At 46.0% G+C, this 7,367-nt stretch overlaps 1 long non-coding RNA gene across 1 annotated transcript; it reads left to right on the forward strand.

Moving 5' to 3' along the window:
* The first annotated feature begins 3,756 nt into the window (after positions 1–3,756).
* LOC127329831 (uncharacterized) lies at positions 3,757–4,237 on the forward strand. Its single transcript, XR_007869028.2, has 3 exons — positions 3,757–3,881; positions 3,999–4,071; positions 4,157–4,237. It is a non-coding gene; the product is annotated as an uncharacterized lncRNA (long non-coding RNA).
* Positions 4,238–7,367: the final 3,130 nt, after the last annotated feature.

Genomic DNA, 7,367 nt, shown 5'->3' on the forward strand with positions numbered 1-7,367 from the left:
TCGCTGAGCCAGATCCGGGCTGGACCTACAAGGTACAGCTGAAGCATGCGGCAGGCGATATTAGGGGTTCCTCCGGCGAAGGTTACTGCATTGTAGTAATCCTCTATCCAGGTATCCGGCCTTTCGGTGCCATCATAATGTTTCAGGTTTCCGGGTAGCTTGAGGTTCATCCTTGGCTTTGGTTCCTCTCGAATCATCCTGTCGAAGCACTTCGGACCGATGTAGTCAGTTCTATATTCGTTGAGGCGTTCCCGCGCGTCACGCGATCCGTGGCGGGTAGATTGTGAGCGCGAGCGAGATCTCCGGTCGCCGCCTCCGCCTCCACCTCCGCCGCCACCGCAGGGTGGTGGTGAGGGAGACCTGCGAGGGGGCCGATCCGACTTTTTGCTTCCGCCATCAGATTCTGCTCGCCCCTCCCGATGCTGGCTCCGGCTTCTCTGGCTGCCTTCACCTTGGTGCTGGCTGACAAGGTATTAACTTGTCAATGCCTATGGATTGTAGGCTAGGGTTTAGTTGGAAGTAGAGGGCAAGTAGATCTCGAAGGTTTCAGCCGAAAAGTACTCGACGATTATGAAAACTAGGGTTTGTAAACAATGATTCGATGATCTCTGCGTCCCTCGACTCCACCTTATGTAGGAGGCGGAGCCGAGGGATTCATGCTGTACAAGTTACAAAGTCCGGGAAGGTTTCTAACTCATCCCGCAAGATTACAAATAAGACTTTCTATTACAACTCTAACTTTCCTTAATAATATCTTGGGCTTCCGAATCTTCTTATTCTTCGGGTAGTAGGCCTTCAGTAAACCCCGGGTACTATCTTCGGCAGGCCCATTTGGGATGCCTATGTCAGTAGCCCCCGAGATTTTGCTTGAATCGCAGAGTTAAGGAAAATCTCCACTGTTTATTTTTATTCGACAACTTCAACTTCTCTATATTTCTTCTCATAAATTTCTATATTGTACAGGGATAATGGTAGTTGGGGCTAGTTCATCTGACGGATCAGGTACTAGTTAACTGCTCTCGTGGCAATCCGCAAAAACCTACTTCAAGATCACGTCCCTGGACATGACCTTGGGATACTGGTGTAAACTTCGACAGGTGCCGCTTAAGGTCTTACCATTCTATCGAGTCCCAGTAAAATTTATCGGGTACCTAACACGTCCGTTAGGATTTTTCTTCGTATCTGTTGATACGGATAAAAGTGTGAGCGCGATCTTCGGCGATGCCACGCCCAGCAGAACGGATCTGGGGTCTTACCTTCGCAAATTTGCGGCATTCAGAAATTGATCGCAACTTTGGCGTTCTGAGAATATATTGTCGAGTGCTTTTTCGGCTGTTGGAATGGCACATTTTATCGAGTCAAAGATGACTTATATTGCTCTCCCGATGGGAGTATATGCAGAGTTATTTATAACTCGAAATATACTCTTTTGCTCTTCTATCTTTCTTTTTCTCTTTCTTTCTTTCTTTTTTATAATTTCATCGGGCACGCGAGCAGCGTTCCCGATGGGAGTAGCCCCCGAGGCTACAGCCAAGGACTTGTACTTGGGTGTAGGCTCCATGCCTTATGCCGATATATTTTCTTTTATCTCCCGAAGTTTTATAATTTCTCGGGTGCGCGAACAGCGCTCCCGATGGGAGTAGCCCCCGAGGCTATGAACAAATATTTATATTTGGCCATAGGCTCACGCCATTTCCATCTTGTTCTTCTGGATCTTTTCCTTTTTTCCAAAGTAGCCCCCGAGCATTTGATCAAAAACTTGTATTTGATCAAAGGCTCAACATTATTTTTCCGTGTCGCCTTTTATAAAGCTGTTGAGTCGAATTTTTTTTTTCTTCTGCCAAGATGACGTTGTTGCTGACGATAGCCACGATTGCTAGTCAAAAATTTGCGACAAGTCTTTTCTCGCTGCCATGCGGGCCCAATTAATCCACTATCTTGATACGTCATGCAAGTGGGGGACACACGTCCTCCGCTTTTTCTGGCGCACGCACCGTAACTTCCCCAATGTTGAATTACTTTTTTACCCTTGTTGCCACGTGGCTATCATCTATCACACATTTTCCTTATCCAACGGTTCATCGTTTCACCGCATCCCTATATAAGTTCATCTTCTTCCTCCTTGAGCACTTCCGCTCGCGCCGTCCTCCTTCTCTCATCTGCAAATTCCTCCTGCGATCCACAGCCTCCTAAACTCCTCGCCTCCAAGCTGCAAACCCTGCGCCATTGTTGATGCCACCTCGTCGATTGACAAGGCACAGCACGCCGGAGTCCTCCATGGCCGCCGTGGATCTTGGGGCGGCGGAGTGGGAAAGATCGAAGATTTCCACTCAAGACATCAACATGCTCAAGAAACTGGGGATTAGCAAGAAACCCAAGGCACTGTGCTTCCCCCGTGAGGAAAGCTACCCAACCCCTCCAATGGGGTACCGGGTAAGTTTTGTCGACCACCTCATCCGCGGTCTTTCCGCCCCCATTCATCCTTTTCTCCGTGGACTTCTTTTTATCTACGGTCTGCAACTCCACCACCTCACGCCAAATTCAATCCTCCATATCTCTATTTTCACCACTCTGTGCGAGGCCTTCCTTGGCGTCCAGCCTAACTGGGCGCTATGGAAGCGCATTTTCTTCTGCCGCCGTAATGGCTCGCCCAATGTCGCCTATAATATAGGCGGCGTTGTGATTTCTGTTCAGCCCACTGTCGACTACTTCGACGTCAAGCTTCCTGACTCAGTTCAAGGATGGCGCAAGAAGTGGTTGTACATTCAGGAGGAGAACCATGGATGTGCGGAGGACAACATCCCTCCTTTTGATGGCGCCGAGAAAATCTTTCGCCGCCGCTCCTGGGACGCGGAGGCCACCGAAGAAGAAAGGGCGTCGACAGAAACCTTGATGGCTCGTATCCACGAGTTGCAAAATACTCGCGGCAAAGAGTTATCGGGTATCCAAATCACTGCATACTTTCTTAGGACTAGAGTGCAGCCGCTTCAGGCTCGCAAATATCCTCTATGGAAATATGCTGGCGAGAAGGATGAAGATCGGCTGTCGTTGGATTTGGAGGTCAAAGACTTGGAAAAGCTTGTCCGAAAAATCTCATCTCTCAGCAAAAAAGATCCTGTCCCTGCTTCTTGTCGTGTAAAACCATTCAGTGCCGCCAATCCACTTCCCAAGGTAATCTTTGTCTATCGTCTTGTTGTTGCTTTGCTAACTTTTTGTAACTTCTTTTCTGACGTCTCTCCCTGTTTTATTTTGCATAGAATCATCCAGACCTTGTCTCGCTTCCTCCTCTTCCTGAAGGTGGAGAAGTCGAAGAAAGGGCCATTGTCACTGATGACAATCAAGAAGCTCCGTCTTTTGTGAATGAACCCGTGGATTCTCGAAAATCTGCGGGATCTTCCGAAGGCACTGCGTCGGCACTATCTCCTCCTCCCGCTGTTTCTCCAAAAGGCAAAAGGAAGAGGAATGACGTCGAAGATTCCGGCACTTCGAAAGCCGAAGAAGTTGATCCTTCACATCAGAAGGCAACTTATGATCCTTATCTTGAATCCCTCGTCAGCTCGTAAGTCATTTTTATTTCTCCTTATTTCTGTACTCGAAATTTTTGTCTTATCTTGCTTTTTATGCTGTCGATTTTTAATCACAGCGATGATGAGGAAGAAGTACCAACTTTTGACGTGGCTCCTCGGACGAGCACGTCACATACTTTACTTGCCTCGGATACGCCTGTTGAAGGAGAAGAAACCTCGCCTCCTCAACAAAACGTCGTCACCACTACTCCGCCATCAAGCCCCCTTGCTCCTTCACCAAAAAGGACAAGGATTGAAACGATCATTGAGCCTGCCCCTCAATTGGGTAGCTCTTCTACTCCGCTCTTGGATGATGTAAGTTTTTTTTTTAAATTTCCTTGCCAATATCTATATTTCCTCTATTTGCTTTTTTTTTACGCCTTCATTCTTTTTCCATACCGATGTTTCTCTTTCTTTGTTCTTCTTTGACAGCCCATGATCAAAGAGCTTATTCGCATCGGATCCCAATTCATTGGGTACCGTGAGTATGCCAGCAGAACTGAAGGTAATAACTTTTTTGCTGTCGTTGTTTCTGACTTCTTGCTCCTATTTTTTGTCGCAATTTTGACCTTTCTTTTCTGTTTCGACAGAGAAACTTGCAGAGGCCAACAAGCTTGCCGACACTTTTGCTCAAAAACTGGAGCAAAGTGAAGCGGCCCGCAAGAAAGCCGAACTTGTAGCTAGCGAAGCCAAAGCAGACGCTGATGAAGCCAAGGCAAAGGCTGCTAGTGTTGAGGAGCTGTAGAAGAAACTTGAGGATGCTGAAGCTGCATTAAATGAGCACAAAGCCGCACAGGCTGCTCGTGAAAAGGGAATCCTCAAGCGCCTGAATTCACAAAATCGGCGCTTCAAAGGTAATTGTATCGATCCCTTCTATTTTTTATAGGACCTGCTTTTTCTTGCTTGTGACCAACATTTATTTCCTGTGGCAGGCCAAACAAACCAAGAGTTTGATCTGGAGAATCCCGACAATGATCCTCTCCTTGACGCACTTTCTTATCTGGAGTTTCATGGATCCGAAATTCGTGAAGGCGTGGTGAATGCTGACGCAGGATTGTCGAAGCTATTCCCCTACTTCTTCCCGAAGAAAGAGGAGCCCAAGACTTTCCTTGCCCTTGCCCAGAGCTTCAATCCATCAGAGGACCTTGGGCTAAAAATGCGCCAGGAGAACATGAAGATTGCTTTGTCGAGAAACCTTGTTGCCTTGGTCGCTGACAGCCAACAAACTGTTGACTGGATGAAGGTTGGCGACACCGAGCAGATAGAGCAATCAAGATGGAGGTCGTTGATCAAGGCAGCCAAGCCCAACACGAAGAAAATCCTGGCCCATCTCGGGATCAAACCATCTTCAACTCCTAGCTTATCAAGGCCGGAGGTCTAGTTGCATGCCTCTTTGTTTTTTGCTTTCTCTGTCTCTTTTGCCCTTGTCGCCAATTTAGCTGTGGCGACAATTATCCTGGTAGTCCTTCTGGAGAAACTTCTTTTGTAATGTCTATGTAAATTTTTCTAGAAATTAATGAAATTCCCTCTGGCACTATCATTGATCCTGGCGCTTTCTTTTCCAGTTAATATTTGATAACTATTCGACCAATCCTTGCTCTGCCGATGCTTCACCTGCTTCTTCCTTCTCGAAGAAAATGCTAGTTGATGACGACCCCCTTGAAAGATCTTCGAGCAAACATTTGTCGGAGGATTTGCAAGAACTTCGACAACAACTTCAATCCATGAAGAAACGAACTCTGGCAATGATGGAACAGTCTCGGAAAACATCCGAACAAGAAAAACTTGCTCTCCAACAAGCCAAAGAGGCTATGGCTGCCAAGGATACTGCTGTATTGGAAGCAAAGGAAGCCACTACCCGAGAAAATAGCATGCTCGAGCTAATGTTGGAAGCTAGCACAGATATGTTAGGTATGTTTTTCCAACCTCACAATGCCTCTTCTTTATTTTGTTGTGCCCCCCTTCAAATTTCTTGCCTTGTCGCTTAATAGGCTCGGTTCTTGATCTTTGCCTTGAAGATCGAAGAGTAAACGAGAGAACAAATCTTCTTGTCAATCTTTCCCTTAACCATGGATGTTTATTCTGGGCCACCCCTGAACGAACCCAGCAAATTGTCAGGTTCCAAGATCGTGCTTGCCAAGTGCGCGAATTTCTCAATTTTTGCACGACAACATTAACCCTTGTTTACAAGACTTTGTTTCCTCGGAATGAAGTTCCCAAAACTCTTCCTGAATTGCTGGAGGTATTCAGAGATGCTCCCCGCATTCATAATTTTGTGTGAGCTCAATTGACTGCTGGAGCAAGATTCGCCATGATTATGATAAATATTTGCCATCCAAAATTAGACCTGACGAAGATTGTTGCCAATTGCCTGGCCAAGAAATCGCGACGAAAAAATGATATTGACACAATCAATGAGATGGTAACTCCTGTGGCCGAGTCGATGATAGATGAGCTTCTTCGGATGGACTCAGAATTCTTCGTCAAGGGGTCCTATGCTGAACATAAAACAACCAGAGGCTTGTCCATAGATAGTATTTTAGGCTTTGACTGATTTGTACCATATTGGAAAACATTATGTCTGTATGTTTTTTGATTTCCGAAGAAATTTGTTGTATATTGTAAAGTGCTCTATATTGTTGGAGCCCCCGAGCCTTCTGGCTAGAGTTTGTACTGTTTTTTCCATCTCGAAATTTTTTCCTCTTGCCGTAAGAAGATATCTTTATTTTTTCGCCAAATAGGTTGCAAGCCTCCGGGTATCTTAATGTCGAAGTTCTATATTTTTGTTGCGAGGTCCTTAGACCAAAGCAATAAGATTTTTGACGTGTAGACTATATTTATAATTGTTAGCTTCCGATTTTTATATTTGGCGAGGTATAAGTGTACCAAGGCGAAATATTTCGGTAAGTCTAGTTTTTCTAATTTGTACGTATTTTGAGACTTGAAGGCGTTGAGCCCCCGAGCGTGTCGAAGAATAAGAAGTATATCTCCACTATCTTTATTGTATTTGCAGCACCGTGAGCCCGCCTCATTAAAAACCTTTCCGGCCTCACTCGGTGCCCCGAAAAGGAAAAGAGTGCGTCTGAAAACTCGCGGGCGTTTCAGTACATTGTATTTTTACAGAGAAGGACTATATTTTGACTCTAGGCATAGAACCGCCTGAGCTGTGCTACGTTCCAGGGGTTTTTCTCGGGAGCCCCCGTCTTCTTGTCCTTGATCCTGTATGCGCCTCCGTCGATGACTTCCGTGACAACGTAAGGCCCCAACCATGGTGATTCGAGCTTCTCAGTACTTTTTTGATTTAACCGCAAGACCAAATCCCCAACTTGAAAAGATCTTGGTCTTAACCGTCGACTGTGGTAGTTTTTGAGGTCTTGTTGGTACTTGGTGACTCGTGAAACTACTTCATCGCGAGCTTCGTCGAGTGCGTCCATATCATCCTCCCGAGCTTTTTGTGATGTTTCTTCGTCATACTCTGTTACCCTTGGAGAATCATGCTCTATTTCAATTGGTAGTACTGCTTCAGCTCCGTGGACGAGAAAAAACGGAGTTTCTTGTGTCGCCGTATTTGGTGTTGTTCGGATGCTCCACAAAACACTTGGCAATTCCTCTGGCCAAGTATGTCGAGCTTTTTCAAGTGGTCCTAGCAGGCGCTTTTTGAGGCCGTTGCAGATGATACCATTGGCTTTCTCGACTAGTCCGTTAGTTTGCGGGTGCCCAACTGACGCAAAGTGCAATTTAATGCCTACTTCTGCGCAGTATTCCTTGAATTCCTTGGATGTGAAGTCTGAACCATTATCT

The sequence above is a fragment of the Lolium perenne genome, chromosome 4 (assembly GCF_019359855.2).
Source record: "Lolium perenne isolate Kyuss_39 chromosome 4, Kyuss_2.0, whole genome shotgun sequence".
Taxonomy (NCBI): domain Eukaryota; kingdom Viridiplantae; phylum Streptophyta; class Magnoliopsida; order Poales; family Poaceae; genus Lolium; species Lolium perenne.